This window comes from Miscanthus floridulus, chromosome 12 (assembly GCF_019320115.1).
Source record: "Miscanthus floridulus cultivar M001 chromosome 12, ASM1932011v1, whole genome shotgun sequence".
NCBI classification, from domain to species: domain Eukaryota; kingdom Viridiplantae; phylum Streptophyta; class Magnoliopsida; order Poales; family Poaceae; genus Miscanthus; species Miscanthus floridulus.
The window spans coordinates 5492515-5514935 of record NC_089591.1 but is presented as its reverse complement, the minus strand read 5'-3'; positions in this window follow the sequence as shown (position 1 = coordinate 5514935).

Genomic DNA, 22421 nt, shown 5'->3' with positions numbered 1-22421 from the left:
AAACCACTTAGTAATGAGTTACTATAATCTCGTAAATTAACATAGTAATTATCATAACTCAAAGTGGCTACAGAATAAGTTATTCTGTAGCCGGCTACAGGATAGTAGTTATATATATATATATATATATATATATATATATATAGAACTACTATCCTATAGCTGGCTGCAGAATAACTTATTCTGTAGCCACTTTGAGTTACGATAATTACTATGTTAATTTACGAGATTTACAGTAACTCCTTACTAAGTGGTTTACTATAACGTTATGGTAAATATTCCCATGTGTTATAGTAACCCAACTATCATAAATATGTATTGACATTATGGTAAATTATTATATAAAATTATGGTAAATAGAGGTGGCTACAGAATAACTTATTTTATAGCCGGCTGCTGAATAGCCTCTCCCTATATATATATATATATATATATATATATATATATATATATATATATATATAGGGCTCTATGTGGACGGTTACAAGTGTGAAAGAGAAAGAGTAGGGTGAAAAGACATCTCTTGGAATCTATGTGGACGGTTACAAATGTGAAAGAGAAAGAGTAGGGTGAAAAGACATCTCTTGGAATAATTTCTAATTGAGCACTAAATAATAATTCTCAACAATCATCGCCTCTATAAATCCATCTACCATTTTCAGAGATGAGCTTACTCCCTCTCTCTCTCTCAGTCTGCCTCCTCGGTAGCCTCTGTCCTCACTCGGCCTTGCCCTCGCTCTCCTGGACTCGCTTTCGCGCATGCCCGAGGCCCTCCCGTTAATCCACACCCGAGGCCTCAACACTGGCCTCCCCACCCCACACCCTATCGATGACCTCCAAGTTTGACTCCGAGGGCCAAGACCGAGGCCAAGTCTGAGGTGGATCTAGCAAGCGGCGACCGCCTTTCTCGCTCCTCCCTATATATCCCGATCAAGTATAGATCTCAGTGTGCGCGGAGGAGGAACAGGTGGAGCTCCATCTCCTCAAGTTAACATGATCTACGACAAAGTTGTAGATCTCAATGTAATCTATAACTTTGTAGTTGAGAAGTTTTTTATTCAAAGTTGTTTACAATCATAAATATGTGTTTTAAGTTCTTAAATTTTGAAATTCAAAATTTAGAATTTCTAAACCATGCTGAATGTTCACATGGTTAATACCAAAGTTGTAGTAGTCGACTCAATCTACAAGTTTGTAGTTGATAATTTTTTTATCTGAAATTGTTTAGTGTCTCAAATATTTGTTTTGAGTTCTTATTTTGATATTCAAATTTTAAAAATTTTCAAACAATCTTGAACGGAGGCACATCCTATACCAAAGATTAAGTTCTTCACAAGCTCTAAAAATTTTTTAGTTGAAACTTTTTTCATTTGAGATTATTTAGTGGCCAAAATTTTCATTAGAATATTACAAGATATTGATAAAAAAAATAGCCTCTTATATATATCCACAAACGAGTGTAGTGTAGTGGTAGAAAGGTGCTGTGAGAACTAAAGGTCATGTGTTCGAGTGACCACTTCTATAAATGTCTTATTAACAGAGACGGGCTGCCTCTGTAAATAGAAAATGCCCACCTTTAAAAATGCTTTTGATATATAGTAGTGTAGTATACCAAAATTCAAGTCATGTCTTCTGCAAACCGGTCTACAAAATATGAATTTGCTTATCATTCCTGCATCAGCGGAGTGAAACTTTTCTAAACTGAAGTTATTGAAGTCCTACTTCCGTTCTACGACGTTGACACAAGAAAGACTTATAATGTGGCCACAATAGCTTTTGAGAGTGAAATCGGGAAGAAGATTAGTTATGATTATATCATTAGAGATTTTATTGTAAAGAGCACTAAGAGAATGGTGTTTTTCAAGTAAAGATTATGCAATAGGAGAATATGTACTATTTTTTATCTATCTCATTGCCATATAATACATTTTTTAGAAAATATAATATATTTTAGCATATACGCTATGTTTCTAGACCAGCAGGACCCATTTTAAAGTTTTAGAACAAATCTCCCGATCCCGATTTTTACTGGCAGGATATTGTTGTGCTTTTGTGTATCAGCCATGTAAACCCTCTTCAGACATGTGGGCTCTCTTTGCAATTTAATGCGGGCTGCGTAGGCTTAACCCCGGGCTGCTCTGGGCTGGGCTACATAGAGTGATTCGAGCTGCTGTGGCTACAAAAAGGGTGGTTTTTAAGTGTGTTATATATGCCCCTAAAATAGATGTGTTATATATACAGAGTACACCAAGTATGAAATTTAAACGATCAGAAGAAGAAAAAATAGTACTAGCCGATCCGAAGACATGTCTAAAACTAGGAGCATCTATAAAAAAATCTTTAAAATTACTTAGCAAACTAATAATATACTCATTTTCGCAAATAAATTAAAAGACAATATGTTGCAGAATAGTGAGCACAACATTAGAATTTGACCCGCATCATAACTATGACCAGATGCTAATCCTTACACGAGCTCTGGCCATTATATAAATATAAAGGGGTAATTGAAACAATGTCATTATAATTTGTGGATCGAAAAAACGTCATTACCATTCACCTGTTCTGGGATATGCCATTATAATTTCTACTAACACCTGAAATCTATCATTTTATACGTATCTCGCAACCTCAGGCCAGTTGCAGGTCTACCTACATATATAGTCTTCTGTATGGACCGAATACTCGGTTTTCACCTCATTTATAGGCAAGCCCCACGCGTCATCCACCTCCTCTTCACCTTCCGTCACCTCCTTGTCATCAAGCATGCGAGTGACACGTAACATACCTATGTCGTGCTCCGATGGACGATCGACCGAGGCGAGCTTGGCTCATGGGCAGATCCGACCACCACCAAGCCGAGGGAGGCTTTTATCTGTGTACCCTTAAAAAAGATGCCACACTCCTGCGTACCCCTCAAAAGTTGGTTGTCACCTACATGCCCTCACTCGAACTTTTCTTTTCCCTCACGCCATTCCGTCGGCATTCTGTTAGGTTTTGGCCGTTTGGCGGCTCTGACATGTGGGACCAGGCTAGAAAAATATCCTCCTTGCCCTCTGGGTCACTGACATATTGGGCCGCCATCTCCTTCAGTCTCACCCGAGCCTCTCTCTCAGTCTCTCCCCATTCTCGTTCCTCACTCTCTCACCCGAGCGCGGGAGGACGCGGCGCCGAACCCTAGCGGCGGCGGATCTGGAGACGGCGGCAGTTGGTGTTGGCGGCCCGCCCTCGAAATCCTAGCCCCGTGGAGCAAGACGGTCGGGCGAAGCAGGCATGTCGTGGAACGGACCCGGCGAGAGGCCGGATTGGTTCTAGGAAGGGTGAGTACCGCTCCTCCTCCCTCCTTGACTTCGCCCCTCCTTGTATTGATGTTGATTGCATTAGTGTATTGCGCTACCGAATCGTGTTTAGGGTTTATTGATTACGTGCTCCTTGTTCATCTGTAGGATGGACCCAAACAGTAGTTACAACCTAGAAATGCAGATTGTTGGTCCCAATTGTCGTGCAAAGTGGTTTTCTGTGAATGAAGTGGTGGATGCAGACAAAACTTTGTTAACTTGCCTTATGGAAGATTTGGTTGACAAGTATCCTCCTAGCTATGGTGATGTAGCCACATTGTTTTACTGGTGCATGCATAGTAAAGTTCACATACCTATGCGCAATGACCAAGAGATGCTAGCAATGTTTGAAAAAAATAGGGCAACCAGAACATGCTTGTTGACTGTTGCATATCATAGTCCTGGTACTCAGCCTGTGCTTCCTGATTGGGAGTCTGGTAGCCCAAGGAAATCTGCTAAGCCCCCATTCACTCCTTCAATTGTTTCTACAAGCATAGCAGAACCAAGCCAGCCATCTATGTCTCAGCCACCCAAACCAAGCCAACTTGAGTTCCTGGCTAACCCAAATCCAATGAATGAGCATATGGGGATTGATGATGAAGGCTTGTATATTGATCTTGGTCCCAACCACCCTCCACCTCCTCCTACCAGTTCTCAGAGCCAAGGGGGGAGTAAAGAAAGGGAAGAAGAAATAGATAAATCCTCTGATGAGGAAGTTGCTGATAGGGATGAGGAGTGTGCTGAGTCAGGTTCTGATGATGAAACCAGTGACGAGGAAGATGAGGAAGTAGAAATAGATAAATCCTCTAATGAGGAAGTTGCTGATAGGGAGCCTGAGCAATTTCCTGATGTTGAATATGACAAAGATGACCCTCCTATGATAGTGGGAACTATCTACCCAGATATGGCTTCTTTTAAGATTGCTTTAGCTAGTCATGCTGTTAAACATGAGTTCAACTATGAAATTGACAAGAGTGATACAGGGAGGTATACGGTGCACTGTTCTATGAGGAATGAGGGATGCCCGTGGAGACTGCATGCCTCAACTTCAGCTGATGGACATGGCATTCAGGTGATGTGTTAGTTCAATTTGTGGTATTGACTGCTACCTGTTTTCCTTGCATGTACCTAGCTGCTAACATGTGTTTCTTTTCAACTTTTTTCCAGGTGAAGGTGAACCCACATGAGCATGGAAATGGCTGCCAGAGCACTAGGAGACAAGGATCATGTGTTGGACTTAGTCAGTTTTGGGTGTGCAGCAAGGTAATTGATTGGTTGAAAGAGGATGGAAATGTTGGTGCAAAAGAGCTGCAAAGGAGGTTGAAGGATCTGTACAAGGTTCAGATCAGCTACAGGAAAGTGTACAAAGGTAAATACCTTGCAATGGATCAACTTTATGGGCCTTGGGGCAAGAGTTTCCACAATTTGTTTAGGTTTAAGGCCCAGTTAGAACAATCTAGTCCTAGTTCAGTTCTTGTCATTGATCATCACACCATCAATAATAAGGTCAGGTTTAACAGGCTATTTTTTGCTCTGAAAGCATGTGTTGATGGATTTCTTAGGGGATGTAGACCATATCTTGCAGTAGATAGTACCTTTTTGACAGGGAGATTTAGAGGACAATTGTGTGTTGCATGTGCAGTAGATGCCCACAACTGGATGTATCCAGTTGCTATTGGTGTGATTGACTCTGAAACCAATGAAAATTGGATCTAGTTCATGGAGAGATTGAAGGAGGCAATAGGCACTCCAGAAGGCATGACATTCCATATAGACTGTGGGCAGGCAGTAATGAATGGAGTTAGTCAAGTTTTTCCAACAACTGAACATAGAGAATGTATGTATCACTTAGTACAAAATTTCAAGAAGAGGTATAGTGGTAGAGTGTTTGATGATCACTTATGGGCTTCCTCATATTCATGGAGCCCATACATGTTTAAGAAGCATTATGAAGCAATGGCTACAGCCAAACCAGAAGCAATGAAGTACTTGCAAGAGAATCACTAGAAGCTTTGGACCAGGAGCCAGTACACCACACTGTCAAAGGTTGACTATGTGACAAACAACTTGGCTGAGTCCTTCAACAACTGGGTCAAACCTAAAAAGTGTAAGCACCTGGATGACTTGCTGGACACTATAAGACAGATGCTTTTGATCAAGTGGAACCATAGGAAGAGGGTAGCTGCTAAGCTCAATGGCAAAATTATGCCCCATATCATGTAGAGGCTTAGGGAAGACACTTACAACTTAGACATAGATGTCATCATAGCCTCACCTGAAGGTGTGGCAGAGCTGTGTGCTAAAGGTCTGCAAGGAACTGGGTTCAGGTTTGTGGTCAACCTAGCAGACAGGACCTATTCTTATAGGGTTTGGTAGGGGTCAGGAATCCCATGCAAGCATGCCATTGCATACATTACCTCAATTCCTAGCGCAAAGCTTGAAGACTATGTGGATGAGTACTTCTCTATCAACAATTTTAGAGTTGCATATGACGGCTCCATCCCTAGCATACCTAACAAGAGCATGTGGCCAGAGGCAGAACCAGGCTTTTTCTTGAACCCTCCTCTTCTAAAGTCCACAGGTGGAGGCAGGAGAAAGAATAGGATGAAATCTGCACTTGAGGGAGGCAGCAGCCAGAGGAAGTCAAAGAAACATGAATGCCCCATCTATCATCAGTTGGGCCATCACTGGTACACTTGTAAGAATGGGAACCCAGAAGACATAGCTGCAATGGAGGCAGCAAGGTAATCTGTTGTCCTATGCATATAGCTATCTTTGCATGTACATAGTTTTGCATACACAGAAGCTAATCTATTTCCCTTTGTAGGGGCACACCAAAGAAGAGGTTGAAGAAGGCTATAGCAAGCAACACAGAGAGGAGTCTTGTGGTGGCCCAGCCATCCCAGATGCAGTTCCCATTCAATGAGGCAGTGGCAAATGCCATCCATAACAAAAGGAAGAGGAAGCCATCCTCTTCTTCAACCTCCTCACAGAAACACAAGGGTGCAGCACCAGCCACCACTAGTTCAACCTCAGCTCCTACTAGTGTGTCTACAAGGTACCTGTTCTTTGCCTCATCCTTTTCATTTCAACTAGGTGGAAATCTAATGCATACTGTTGACTGTCAGGTCTGGAACTGGTTCAAATGATCCAGTCCCACTCTTATCTGTGCATCTGGTTCCTTTCAATGAGGACTCTATTACAGTGGACACCCAACCCAGCCAGCCAGTTGATGACCTCCCACTTGAGCCTATGGATCCACAATGCACACCAAGAAGAAATAAGGGAGCAGTGAAGAAGAAGTTGACACCAAAGAAGCTGCAGTAAGAAACTCTAGTGATGTTCTTTTTTTGGCCCTGACGCATGATCTTTTGGTACTTTGATGTTCTTTTGGGACTGTCATGAAAAACCTTGTCTAAATTGATGGTTCATGTTAGTGATGTGAACAAACTCTAGTAATTTAGTTTCTATGTGTAAACTGTAAGTGATGTGATCAAACACCATATGCTGTTGGTGATTAAACACTTTATGCTATCAGTTATGTGATGGATGAGTGAACTGTTAGTTTCTTTGTCTTAATGTTGTTATGAACCATGAGAAGCATTCATTCATGCATTTATTGATCCATACATCCATGAAAACTCACACACACACAACAGCAGCCTACTTCTTGAAAATAGCATACAAAGCAAGCACCAAGCACAAATACACAAGTTTTTCAATCCTCCTAAGCTGCTGCTGCACCCTCTTGTCCATTGGTGCATGGCCTTCAACTACAGCTGCTTGGGAACCTTCCTGCAAGATGGCCAGAGGAGCTGTGGGAAAACCACCAGGTGCTGCCACTGCCTGCAATGGAACTGCTTGGATTGGTGTAGCTGTCTCCCCCATCTCATCCTCCCACTGATAGTACTGACATCCTCCAATCTGAAATCCAACATAGAGACTGAGCAAAGAGGGAAAGACAAACAATGTTGACCAAAGAGAGAAGCACAAACTGCGAAATAAGGGCACTTGTGAAAGGCCCGGTTGGGGTTGGCCCTGGTCGTCGAGATGAAGCGATTGGCGAGCACATTGCAGTTCGGGCAAAGCACACGCCGCCTTGGCGCACCACCATAGCTGCCACTACCTTGTGACATGGCTGTCAAAGAGAGAGGGCTCAAGAGAGTGGCAACTCCCTGGCCTTTGGCGCCAATATATAGGAGGAGAAGAGCAGGCTCTTTGGCGCCAAATCCCTGTCCTTTGGCGCCAACAGAGGCGTCTCTGCCGCCAAAGCCAATTGGCCTGGCAATGGCATAGGGGAAACGAAAAAGTTTAGACGCCCATACGAGCCCAAGGGCAAATGAGTCATTCTCCAGAGCCGTTACTCACCGTTAGGAGCAAATGCCGACGGAATGGCGTGAGGGAAAAGAAAAGTTCGAGCGGGGGCATGTAGGTGACGACCAACTTTTGAGGGGTACGTAGGAGTGTGGCATCTTTTTTAAGGGTACACAGGTAAAAGCCTCAAGCCGAGGGCAGCGAGCACGGGCATCGACAAGTGATTGTGCGGGCATGGAGCTAGGGCGCGGTTGTTGGAAGCGCCAGCATGGGATAGAGGCCGATGGCCCGCACTGGTTGCCGGAGTGGAGGTCGGACGTCGAGGAAGACGAGAGGGAGTGCCAATAGCAAGCCCGTACATTAACAGGAACAAGTGGGGCAACTGTTCAGGGCCTCTAAAATTGGAGGGCCTCCAAATTTACACTAAGTAGTAATTAGCAATAATTAATCCTTGAATAGAAAAAAAGATGCGACTAGGCCTGCAATCACTAGTCTCTGTCTCTACAACTAAAACATACGGATTGTCAACGTCTACCCGGCGACACTAAAACAATCATGCGATCCATGACTACCCGGTAGAAAAAAATACCTGTCAATCACGCACACGGGAAAAAATCAATGTCAATCCCCCCCCCCACCTCCCCCCCCACACACACGGAAGTCAATCGCACGCACGTGGCAAAAAAAATCTCCACAAACACCGCATGGAACTTAATGGAAACACAGAAGGAATAAAATCACCCTTATGGAATTATCGGCAATCAAATAATCACCACATGGAAACACCAGAAGGCAAGTAATAAAATAAAATAAAATGGAAAGAGAATTATGAGAAGGGAAATGAATGTATCGGTATATCACCACACAATGATCATGATCGTGATCCTTCATGTTCATTGTGTGGTGAGAATTATGGGAATTGTTGCCACACAATGTGAATTATTGTCATGCCTCATGCATCTTTTTGAAAAAAATGTGTTTCCATGCTCGGAATTACAAGGACGGATGAGAATTGTTGCCACACAATGAGAATTATGGGAAGAGAAATGAATACATTATTTTTTTCAAAAATGAATTGTTGCCATGCCTCATGCATCTAGGCTACGACATGGTAATTCCGAGCATACTTGTTTTGGGCAAGGCAGAGCATGGATAAATTCAATTCGATGCCTAGCAACAAATTTTTAGCCTTTCAGGCAACTGATGCTTGTCGTAACTTTCAGACAACAACCTCTAAGCCTAGCTTTTATTTTAGATTCATTACGATAATGAATGTGTTTCTAGACATTATCATGGTATGACACACATGCAAAATTGAATTGATATATTCTTGATTTTGACTTGGCTATCAAACATCTCATTCAATTTATGTTGCACCCGTTGCAACGCACGGGCACTTATCTAGTTTATAAATAAATTGGAGTATTGGCCCAAAGTAAGTCCTATATGGCCATCCGCCTACCATGGTACTGTCGATGTTTCACCACCGATAGCCTGCCACGGGGGTACCCGGGGCAGTATGTTCGGGCTTTGGCGTATGCTGAACTCGATGGTTAACGCAAGAGACAGCCGATTTATCCTGGTTCAGGTCCTCGATCGTAGATTGAGTAATAACCTTACGTCCAGTCAGCCTTAGCCTTTGCGTTGGATTGATTGTCAAGTGTTTTTTGTTGTACCCATTGTCCTTCTCTCAGGAGCCCTGCCCTCCTTTATATAGTCAGGAGGCCAGAGTCCTAGTCGGTTTATAATGAGATTTCCTAGTAGGATTACCTAATAGTTCTACTACTACGATTATATGGGAAGAATCCTAGTTGGACTAGATCTTTTTTCTACCTTGCGGGGTATCCTGTGGGTCCCACATCGACAAGCCCCCGAGCACTTCATGGTTGAGCTCTGAAAATCTCGCTCTGCTCCTTCTAGTCTTGTTGAGTAGGAACAAAATGTCATCCGAGCGTTTTCTGGAGTGAAACCTTGTAGCGCTTCTTGGGATCTTTGGGTGGTGAGTGCTTTTGAAGAAAAAGTGCATCCATCTGGTTGTAGCCCCCGAGCCTCTTGCTATTTGGAACAAGGAGCTGGAGGATCTTGTCTTGAAGTTGCCCTGATTGTTCGTTGAAATTTTATCAAAAAGAACTCGCTCGAACATGGCTTGTTCCGGGTTCTTTTTGCCGTAATGTCTTGAAGTGGTCTGCGTTGAGGAAGCCTATTGGTGACGTGCGCTTTTTCGAAGAAAAAGGGCACTCACTGAGTGTAGCCCCCGAGCCTCTTGCTATTTGGAACAAAAAGTTGGAGGGTCTTGATCCTTTATGTTGTTTGAAAATTTTGTATTCTGAAGTAGTCCCCGAGACTTGGATTACGTCATCATCCGAGTAGTTTTGCGGTAAGCAGCCTCCGAGCTTATGTCAAAAAATTGCACTCACTGAGTGTAGCCCTCGAGCCTCTTGCTTTTGTTTGCAAAAGTTGGAGGGTCTCCTGCAGCCCCGTGCTTTCTCCGAGTTCTTCTTTTTAGAAAAGAAGTCGGATGAAGAGTCTTGATGTGTCGTCGTTGTAGTCTTGAGTTTCTTGTATTCTTGGTCCTTTGTCTTTGGTTCCGAGCCTCCGGGAATAGGTGAAAATTAAGGCCGAGCTCCCTAGCTCAGTGTTGTTTAAGTTATGATGCTGGCCAAGCCCCCGAGCGTATATCCGTGTTGTTTTGTTCAGGAAGAACTCGGATGCGTGGTTTTGGCGTGTTCTTTGATAGTTTTGCTGTTGTCAGATGTAGTTGTATGGTGGTGGTTGAGTGTAAATGCCTTTTGTTCACGGGTTGTACTGTGCTGGTATATTCTTCCGAATATGCCCGTCTTCGAGTACCGCTTCCTCTCGCCTGAGTCGTCCATTATTGTGTCATGTCTTTTCACTGTGTCCTTTGTTAGGCCTATTTCGTTGGTACTCCTAGTCCATGTGCGCCGATTCTTTGGTCTATAAATACTATCCCTGAGTGCTTGTTTTCATTCATTGGATATTCTGTTGAAACCTTGGTGGTTATGAACATGGTAGTTTGTGAAGTAGAGCAGCCCCTGGGCATGTTTTGTACTTTCTGTGTGTCTTGTCATAGATGGAGGAAGTCTTGTGATAGGGATTAGAGGTAGGCTGATCCCGCGACAGCATTGTGCTAGGATGTACGTGGTGGTAGTTGGAGGAAGTCTTGTGATGTGGGCTTCGTTCCTTCATCCGGTAGTTCTGGGTTGATCCTCGTCGCCTGTCTTGAGACCGTCCGGTGCAGATCAACACCATATCCAGCATCACATCGGCCTTGGGTAGACAGATGCCTGCCGGTCTTCTATGCTCCATGTTGCCCTGTCGTGCTGTCGATTTCCGCCTTGGATGCACTGCGTTCGTCCTTTGAAGAAAATAGTGTAACTGATGGCGGTTTGTCCTTCCGAGTAGCAATTTGGGACACGTAGTCGTTCCAGAGCCTAGTCGTGTCCGTGTTCCTCTTTGCTACTTTGCTTTTCATGGTGCTGAGTTCGTTGGGTCTTGTAAGATTTGTAATCTTCTATTTTTGAAGTCGCTTGTAATGTAATGAATCTTGTCTTCTGAGTTGTCTTTGACTTTTCTGTTGTGATCCCTGTCGTTCATGAGACTATCGAGTTCTTTCTTACATAAAAGGGTTCTTTTGTTCCTCGTGAGGTAGCCCTTTCTTTCTTCTTTCTTTCTTCTTGGTTTGACGGGTCGTTCTTGTATCAATCTGATAATCCTGCCGTGGCATTGGACGGATAAGTCTGAAATCTGCCCGTTGGTTTTTACTGTTGTGAGGATTCGTGCCCTCCGTCGTTTTAGCTGCGTCGGTAAATGGACCATTGCGTTCCCACACTGTGCTTTAACGGGCCTTGTGGGCCGTTTGTATTACTGAGAAATCTATTTAAAGACCTTTTATCTTCTTTTCCCTTGTCGCCCAGCTCTTGCCTTTAAACCCTAGTTCTCAAAAATCCGCCGCCATCATTGTCGCCATCACCCAAGCACCATCATTCTAGCTTCATCTCCCTTAGCACCTTTTTTGCTTCCGCCAGTTCATGGGAAAGAAGAAAACCGCAAGCAAGTCTCAGGCGACCTTCGTGGACGAGGAGTCATCCCTGTCTTTGATTGAAAACCAGGAGTTCGTGGCCATGAGGGCAGCTCAGAAAGTTTGGCCGGCTCCAACAACAAGTGAAGACCAGCTGCGCGAGCTCGTTAGTGATGGCTTGATCCAAAGCAAAGTCATCGCTGAATGGAGAGTTCCGAGCGAGCATCGGGTTCCGGCTCCGGGTCCTGGTGAGATTGTCCTTTTTGTTTTCTTTGTCCGCGCTGGACTCTATCTTCCTGCTTCCGCCTTCCTTCATCAGTTTCTTGGTTATTTCGGGGTTAGTCTGAACCATCTAACCCCCAATGCCGTTCTCCATCTTTCTGTTTTTGTTCACCTTTGTGAAGCCTTCCTTGGGATCCCTCCTTCTCTATCTCTTTTTCGCTTTTTCTTTCGTCTGAAACCCCAACCCCGCTATGAAGAAACCAGTGCCCTCGGCGGTTGCGGGATTCAGTTTCGCTAGGGTTTCAAAATTAAGTTTTTTGACTATGACCTGGTTGATTCTGTCAAAGATTGGCGTGCCGAGTGGTTTTACGCTGCCAATTTGATCCCTTCTCTTGTTGTTCACTCCGGATCCGGTCCTGTGGCGAATGACCGATGGGACAAGAAGCTTGAGTCACCTGCTGAGATTCAAGCGATCCAGCCACTCCTTGATAGGATTAGCATGTTGAAACAGCAGGGATTGACCGGTTTTGGTATTGTCTCAAGCTTTCTTCGTCGCCGGGTTCAGCCCTTGAAAGAGCGGGAACATCTCGGCTTTGAGTATTCTAGGGCCGAGGATCCTTCATGCATGGTCCCAGCTCTTGAGCTGACCGGTGAGGAGGTACTCGAGCGCCTCCAGAAGATGCTGAAAGGAGTGAGCGTCATTCCTCCTGCCATCTCTGAGTTCTCGGCCATCAACCCGCCCCCAGCTGTGAGTTGTCTACTTTTTTATTTGAGTTCTTTACGTACTCTTGCTGCATCCGTTCTTGCTTAGCTTTTCCTTGTCTTGGTGTTTTATCTTTTTTCTCAAGAGCTTGGGCGGAATTTTGTCGATCCGATCCCCCTTGGTGTTCTTCCTTCGACTTCTCGTTGTGATTTTCTTCTGTTGTACTCATCCAATTCTGACTCGTATCTGGTCCAAGCTTCCCTGCGCTGCCTAGCACGGTGTTGGCGCCCTTGCTTCAACTTGTTTTTTCTTTCTCTAGCTTGTTTCTGACTATCTGTTTCTCCGTTGTAGCCCTGGGCAAAGGGTGATATGTTGGATTCTGATTCATCTGATGATCTGACATCGGGTGCTTCCGGGGGATTTAATGGTGACCGCGGTTGTCGAACCATGAACACTTCTCGTGCATGAGTCGTTCTGTTATTGGCGTTAGTTTTCATACTGTCGGAGTCGCTGATAATTTTAGTGGATGCCTCGGTGTCGTAGATCGAGTCTCCTTCTTGGTAAGGTAAAATAGCTGTTGTTGTCGTGCCGACTAGTTGGGTTCCGCTACCTTCAGGAACGGAATCCGGCCAGTGGATGATACAGTCCCGCGATGTTATCGTTAGCACGAGGCCCTCCTGAGCTCCTGTCAGTGGTATCCCGAATCTTGGATTGAAAAATCTTTCGACCTGTCCTTGATAGGATTTTGCCATGTTGTCGAGCCCAAATGGAGAAGAACTCGACTTCTTGAGAGAATTCTGGGGGTAATCCGAGTTGTTTTGGGTTGTGCTCCGGAATCTTGCCAAAAAAGAACTCGGTTTCTTGAAAGCACTCGGATAAAACTTTGCTTTGGAGCTTGAATTCGAATCGGATACGAGTGGTCGTGAAATCCAATTTGATTCGGATACTATGAGCTGCGCGAATCTTCTGGTGAGCTGATCCGTTGTAGTTGTTGGAATAGGAACTTCTTTTAGATGATCTAAATCTTCGAGGAGATGGCTTTGAAGTTTGCCGTTGTTGTCTGCCTCGCAGATCCATGAGCTGAAGATGAAAGTTGATCCCGTCGGGAAAATCATGTTGTCGAGGTCCATCGAGCTCTCGGAAGCAAAGTCGCCGAAAGCCCCTACCTGGCGCGCCAACTGTCGATATTTCACCACCGATAGCCTGCCACGGGGGTACCCGGGGCAGTATGTTCGGGCTTCGGCGTATGCTGAACTCGATGGTTAACGCAAGAGACAGCCGATTTATCCTGGTTCAGGTCCTCGATCGTAGATCGAGTAATAACCTTACGTCCAGTCGGCCTTAGCCTTTGCGTTGGATTGATTGTCAAGTGTTTTTTGTTGTACCCATTGTCCTTCTCTCAGGAGCCCTGCCCTCCTTTATATAGTCAGGAGGCCAGAGTCCTAGTCGGTTTATAATGAGATTTCCTAGTAGGATTACCTAATAGTTCTACTACTACGATTATATGGGAAGAATCCTAGTTGGACTAGATCTTTTTTCTACCTTGCGGGGTATCCTGTGGGTCCCGCATCGACAGGTACCCATACCACTTTCATCCCAATTGTCTATTGTTGTATCTTGGATATGTCGTGCTCCGACGGACGATCGACCGAGGCGAGCTTGGCTCATGGGCGGATCCAAACACCACCAAGCCGAGGGCAGCGAGCACGGGCATCAACAAAGTGATTGTGCGGGCATGGAGCTAGGGCGCGGTTGTTGGAAGCGCCAGCATGGGACAGAGGCCGATGGCCTGCACTGGTTGCCGGAGTGGAGGTCGGACGTCGAGGAAGACGAGAGGGAGTGCCGATAGCAGGCCCGTACATTAACAGGAACAAGTGGGGCAACTGTTCAGGGCCTCTAAAATTGGAGGGCCTCCAAATTTACACTAAGTAGTAATTAGCAATAATTAATCCTTGAATAGAAAAAAAGATGCGACTAGGCCTGCAATCACTAGTCTCTGTCTCTACAACTAAAACATACGGATTGTCAACGTCTACCCAGCGACACTAAAACAATCATGCGATCCATGACTACCCGGTAGAAAAAAATACCTGTCAATCACGCACACGGGAACAAATCAATGTCAATCCCCCCCCCCCCCACCTCCTCCCCCCCCCCCCCCCCCCCCCCCCACACACACACACGGAAGTCAATCGCACGCACGTGGCAAAAAAAATCTCCACAAACACCGCATGGAACTTAATGGAAACACAGAAGGAATAAAATCACCCTTATGGAATTACCGGCAATCAAATAATCACCACATGGAAACACCAGAAGGCAAGTAATAAAATAAAATAAAACGGAAAGAGAATTATGAGAAGGGAAATGAATGTATCGGTATATCACCACACAATGATCATGATCGTGATCCTTCACGTTCATTGTGTGGTGAGAATTATGGGAATTGTTGCTACACAATGTGAATTATTGTCATGCCTCATGCATCTTTTTGAAAAAAAATGTGTTTCCATGCTCGGAATTACAAGGACGGACGAGAATTGTTGCTGCACAATGAGAATTATGGGAAGAGAAATGAATACATTATTTTTTTCAAAAATGAATTGTTGCCATGCCTCATGCATCTAGGCTACGACATGGTAATTCCGAGCATACATGTTTTGGGCAAGGCAGAGCATGGATAAATTCAATTCGATGCCTAGCAACAAATTTTCAGCCTTTCAGGCAACTGATGCTTGTCGTAACTTTCAGACAACAACCTCTAAGCCTAGCTTTTATTTCAGATTCATTACGATAATGAATGTGTTTCTAGACATTATCATGGTATGACACACGTGCAAAATTGAATTGATATATTTTTGATTTTGACTTGGCTATCAAATATCTCGTTCAATTTATGTTGCACCCGTTGCAACGCACGGGCACTTATCTAGTTTATAAATAAATTGGAGTATTGGCCCAAAGTAAGTCCTATATGGCCATCCGCCTACCATGGTACCCATACCACTTTCATCCCAATTGTCTATTGTTGTATCTTGGATATGTCGTGCTCCAACGGACGATCGACCGAGGCGAGCTTGGCTCATGGGCGGATCCGACCACCACCAAGCCGAGGGCAGCGAGCACGGGCATCGACAAAGTGATTGTGCGGGCATGGAGCTAGGGTGCGGTTGTTGGAAGCGCCAGCATGGGACAGAGGCCGATGGCCCGCACTGGTTGCCGGAGTAGAGGCCGGACGTCGAGGAAGACGAGAGGGAGTGCCGATAGGGAGGAGGTGGCGGCCTCGGGTGCTTGTGCGAACAAGGATGGCGTGAGCGCTAGAGCCAGCCCCGCCAGTTCCATGGTCGCACATTGCTCTAGGGTGGTTAGCGCCTCACTGGAGTTCAGCGGCGCACGCAGGTGGGCAGTGGTGGGCGGGGTGGGCACGAGCGGCACGGAGGCCTAGGACAGGAGAGAGCGAGAAGAATGGCCGGAGACTAGGAGGGTGAGGAGCTCTCGACCCCATCATGGAAATTTAGATTTAAATTTAAATATAGATATAGATTCTTTGTTTTGAGAGAACATTTATCCTTCAAACCAATTGCTCGAGTCGTAAGTTTTTTTTTTGAGGGAAATTCACAATTCCATTAATCAACCATGTCGGCTAAATCGTCTGACACTAAGAACATGATACATTCTGGCACTCCGGCCAACACTGAGGGATGAGCCTCTTCACTCTTGCTACCTAAAGCAGCTAATTCATGAGCAACGCGGTTACATTCACGTGGGGCATGTTTCACTAAGGGCTGCATAAAATTCTCAGCTAACAATTGCTTCACTTCGTGCACGAGCCCTCCGACCAAGGAGAGTCTGAACTCATTCCCATGAACTGCTTCAACAACTTGTTTTGCATCTGTCTCCAGCTCCAGATTTTGAATGCCAAGTTGTATAGCTGCGCGGCTGCGCCTAGTCCTTGGAGACACTCCAGCAACTCCATGTGCAGGGTGACGTCTCCTGAACGCCGGCGCCCGTCACCGGAGTCGAAGAGGATGACCCAGAAAACTCGGTGAACTCACGCACACACGCGAACACTATGAAACTCAGAGCACACACAAATGTTTTGGTGCCGAGAACCCACACCGGCATTTTCAGACTCTATTCATATATATACATGCAGTGAGCAGCTCCTGGCCACTCAAACTCAACGCCATGCACGCCACTACTTCCTACAGAGCCGCGCCATCCCACGACCGAACTAGTGGAGTGCGAAGCTTCAGCTACGACTCAACAGAAAGACGAAAACGTGGCCACCTCCTTGCGGACAATGCGCAAGTCAAGGGCCTTACATGACGCACCTCTAGCAGGTTCAGTTATTGGACTCTGAAACTCTGAAAAACAAGACTCTGAACCTAGACTGAACTAACTGAATGAGCTAACAATCTCCCCCCAAATGAGGTGAGTTCAGACTAGGTTGACCACGCCGATCTTCTCCCTTAGCTCACAGAACCTTGAACGTCCCAACGCCTTGGTCATCAGATCGGCGAGCTGATCTTGCGAGCTCGCATACTCCAGCAGAATCGTACCATTGCCAACGCACTCACGAATGAAATGGAACTTTGTATCAATATGCTTACTTCGATCGTGCAGTACCGGATTCTTGCTGAGAGCAATGGCTGACATGTTATCCATCTTCAGTTGAGGTGCTGGAGAATCGTCGCCTGTGACTTCCTTCAGCAACCTCGTGAGCCACACCGCCTGACACGCTGCTGCAGCGCCAGCGATGTACTCTGCCTCGCAAGAAGAGAGCGCCACCACCTTCTGTTTCTGGGATTGCCAGGCCACCGCCTTGGTTCCCAGGAAGAAGATAATCCCCGTAGTACTCTTCCTGTCATTCACATCACCTCCCAGGTCGCTGTCACTGTAGCCCGTAAGGCTATTGTCAATACCAGACAGCTTGGGGTAAACCAATCCAAAATCTACAGTGCCGGCGATGTAACGGAGCAAATGCTTAACCGCCGCCATGTGTTCCTGCCTGGGCTTCTCCATAAACCGACTCACCATCCCTACCGCGAAAGAAATATCAGGACGAGTGTGTATCAAGTACCGCAAGCTTCCCACCAGACTGCGATATTCAGACACATTTACCTCTGCTGAAGTTCCTTCCTTGGACAGTTTCAGTCGTGTCTCCATTGGTGTGTGACAAGAATTACACCCTGCCATGTTTGCCTTCTGGAGCAATCTGCGGGCATAGGCAGCTTGACCGAGTGTAATGGCCGCCTTGGACTGCCGCACCTCAATTCCTAGGTAGTGGGACAGCAACCCGAGGTCACTCATCCTGAACAGGCGCTGCATCTCCAGCTTGAAAGCTTCAACTCCTCCCTCCTTGGCTCCAGTGATGATCAAATCATCTACGTAGACGCCAACGATCACCCGTGAAGACCCCTTGCCTCGGGTGTACATGCCATGCTCACTGGTGCACCGCGCGAAGCCGAGTTCACGCAGGCTGACATCCAGCTTTTGGTTCCACGCCCTGGGAGCCTGACGCAGACCGTATAATGCTTTCTTCAGACGCAGCACCTTCTCACCGTGGCCTGCCGCAGAGAAACCCGGCGGCTGCTGGACATAAACTTCCTCGGCAAGCTCCCCGTTCAAGAAAGCCGACTTGACATCCATATGATGGACAAGCCAGCCCTCCTGAGCAGCGACAGCCAACAGCATCCGCACCGACTCCATCCTCGCCACCGGCGCGAACACCTCATCAAAGTCGATGCCGCTCTTCTGGACATATCCCTTCGCCACCAAGCGTGCTTTGTGCTTCACGATGGCTCCCTGCTCGTTGCGCTTGAATTTGAACACCCACTTGAGCCCGATAGCACGGTGCCCTTGTGGGAGCTTGACGAGCGCCCATGTGTCGTTCTGCTCGATCGAAGACAGCTCCTCGAGCATGGCCTTTCTCCACGCCTCATCGTGACGCGCCTCATCGAACGTGGTTGGCTCCCCCTCAACGCCCATCAAGAGTTCTGCCAGCGCGCGTTCAGCCTCCTCTGGCACTGGTGCGTCACCGAGCACGTTGTCCAGTGCCCGGAATCGCAATGGCGCGTCGTCGGCGTCAATGTCCAGATCCAGATCCCCTGGCGGAGGGGACACGAACTCCACTCCAGCTGGCGTTCCTGGTGCAGGCGAGTCAGTTGGTGCAGCCTCCTGCACCAGTGTCGATGGAGAAGCCGCCGGGCCCATGGGTGATGTCGAGGGTCCCGGCGAGCCTGGTGGCGTGTGCGCTGGTGACTGCGGCACATGTTCACCTCCTGGTGCGAGCAGTGTCACGTACTCCACCGTGAACGGCTCCTCCGAATCCACGTCCAGTGAGTCATCCGCCGTATCTTCCCACTTCCAGGACCTCCCTTCATCAAATACCGCATCGCGCGATATGCACACCCTCCTGGTGCGCGGGTTGTAGAAGCGGTAGGCCTTGGATCCCGGCTCGTAGCCGATGAACGCCATAGGAGTACTTCGGTCGTCCAGCTTATGCTGGTGTCCGCCGGCGACCTTGACATGGGCAGTACAACCAAAAGTGCGGAAGAAGTGAACAACGGGCTTGGCGCCATACCAGACCTCATACGGTGTTTTCCCGTCCACGCTCCGGGTCGGCGACCGGTTCAAGATGAACACCGCAGTGCAGACCGCCTCCCCCCAAAGCCAGCCGGGTACCTTCATGCCTTTCATCATGCTCCTCGCCATCCCGAGCACGGTCTGGTTGCGCCTCTCAACCACGCCGTTCTGTTGTGGAGTGTACGGCGCGGTGAGATGGCGCTGGACTCCCGTGTCAGCGCAGTGCTCCGCGAAGGCATGCACCGTGAACTCGCCTCCACGGTCTGTACGCAGCGTGCCCACCTTGCGCCCGGCTTCGTTCTCCAGCCTTGCCTGCAGCTGGATGATGGCTAACGCGGCCTGATCCTTAGACGCCAGAAGAGTGAGCCACATAAACCTGCTCCTGTCATCAACAACAAGCAGGAAGAGGCGTTTGCCGCCCGGCGTGGGCGGGGTGATCGGCCCACACAGGTCGGCGTGAACCAGCTCCAGTGACTTGGACGCCCGGAACCTGCTCACCGCCGGGAACGGGCGTCGACGTTGCTTCCCGGCGAGGCAGCTCTCACACACCTGCTCGACATGGTCGATGCGTGGGAGGCCCCGTACCATCTCCTTCTGCGCCAACAGCTTCAGACCATGGAAGCCCAGGTGCCCGTACCTGGTGTGCCACTTCCACGCTGTGTCGTCCGCGCGTGCCGCGAGGCACACCGGAGTGCTCAGCTTGACATCGAGGATGTAGAGGCGGTTGTCAGCACGAGGTACCTTGGCCAGCAGGCGACGTCGCTGGTCCCAGATGCGCAGAACTCCATTCTCTATCAGCACCTTGTACTTGCCCTCGTCCAGCTGCCCGAGGCTGATGATGTTGGCGGTGAGCTTGGGGATGTAGTACACGCCGCCAAGGGTCTGGTGCTCGCCGGTCTTGCAGCTGAACAGGATCGTGCCGCGCCCGGCTATGTCCACCACCGAGCCATCGCCAAACCGAACGGTGCCGCGCACGCCCGTGTCGAGCTCGGAGAAGGCCGAGCGCACGGCGGTCATGTGATTTGTGGCGCCCGTATCGAGGATCCACCGGGTACTGCCCTCCTCGGCGTTCTCCTCGAGCTGAACGAAGAGTTTGTCCTCCCGGATGTGCACCGTCTCGCTCGCCGCAGGTGCTGTCGGGGTGGCGAACACCACGTGAGCCGTGGCGTCCACCGGTTCAGGCGCCTCGTCGTCGAACACCCAGCGCGTCCGGATGCCGCCGTCGCCAATCTGGACGCCCACCGCATCCTTCTGCTTCTCGGGCATCACCGATACGGCGGTGACCATGGTGATCCCCACCATCAGCGCGGCTTCCTCCTGGACCTCAGCCGCATGCGCCTGCTCATCACGCTTCTTCTTGCGACATTCCCGGGCCCAGTGCCCAGTTTTGCCGCAGTAAGCGCACTCGTCACTGGCGAGTTTCTTCTTGCCGGTCTCCTTCTTCCTGCCACCTGCGCCACCGGGTGGCCTGGAGCCGCCAGCACTCCCCCCACCTTGGGAAGCGTCGCCGCCGCGTGCGCGCCTCTGGTTCGACGACGGACCACGTCCGTTGCCAGAGGGGCCTCCTCCGCCGCCTGAGACTTGCAGCCGCGACACCACTCGCGACACAAGTTCCTCCTCCGTGAGGTTGAGCCGCGCCGAGGACCCGCCATTGTCGCCACCAAGGTTGTACCGTTCCTCGGCCGCTTTGAGTCGCCCCACCAGCTCGTCCACTGACAGATCATCGAGGTCGAGCATAGTCTCAATAGCCATAACGATTTGGGCATACCTGGCCGGCGTGGCCTGCAGAAACTTGCGCACGACCTCCGGCTCAGTGTACCCGGAGTCCAGCACCTCCAGTTGGCTTGCTAGATCGGTGATGCGGATTGCGAACTCGTCCACCGTCTCCGAGTCCTTGAACCGCAGTGCCTCGAATTCCCGGCGCAGCGTGTTGGCCTTGGCCTGACGCACGCGATCGACGCCGAGGTTCGACTTCTTCAAGGACTCCCACGCCTCCTTTGCCGTGATCTTCCGAGCGATGGCGCCGTGCAGCTCCTCCGGAAGACCCAGAGTGATGATCTCAAGGGCACTCCGGTCTTCTATGTAGTCGAAGGGGCCGAGGCTCACCGTCTGCCACAGGCCTCTCGCCTGCAGCTTCAACTTCATCAGCGCCGCCCAAGAGTAGTAATTGGACTTGGTGAGGATCGGGAACTTCGCCTTCTCCTCGCGCACGACGCGCGGTGCGCGGTCACCACCGCCACCGCTGCCCGACGCACCCGACGGGAACCGCCTTGCCGGTGAGGACGAGCGGAACCTGCGCCGATCCATGGCTACTCCGGCTCCGATACCAGATGACGTCTCCTGAACGCCGGCGCCCGTCACCGGAGTCGAAGAGGATGACCCAGAAAACTCGGTGAACTCACGCACACACGCGAACACTATGAAACTCAGAGCACACACAAATGTTTTGGTGCCGAGAACCCACACCGGCATTTTCAGACTCTATTCATATATATACATGCAGTGAGCAGCTCCTGGCCACTCAAACTCAACGCCATGCACGCCACTACTTCCTACAGAGCCGCGCCATCCCACGACCGAACTAGTGGAGTGCGAAGCTTCAGCTACGACTCAACAGAAAGACGAAAACGTGGCCACCTCCTTGCGGACAATGCGCAAGTCAAGGGCCTTACATGACGCACCTCTAGCAGGTTCAGTTATTGGACTCTGAAACTCTGAAAAACAAGACTCTGAACCTAGACTGAACTAACTGAATGAGCTAACACAGGGGACTGCAGGCAAAATCTTTACGGCCCCAACCTGCTGATTGGATAACAGCCCCAGATTCATCCCTAATTACGTAACCCCAACCACCACTCGCCTCTTGAATTTTGAAGGAGCCGTCGACATTCAATTTCAGCACGCCCTGCTGGGGGCGTTGCCATCTTCGCCTCCCATGTCTACAGACTAGGCCCGGCGCAGGTGACTCCATCTTCGTCAGCTCCAAAGTTTGCTGGCCACTCAGGGCTTGTTTAGCTGGCGAAACGGTGCTGTAGCACTTTTGTTGTTATTTGGCAATTAGTGTCCAATCATAGTCTAATTAGGCTTAAAAGATTCGTCTCGTGAATTTCGTCTAAACTGTGTAATTAGTTTTATTTTTTATTTATATTTAATGCTTCATGTATACGTTCAAAGATTCAATGTGACGGAAAATCTTGAAAAATTTTAGGAACTAAAC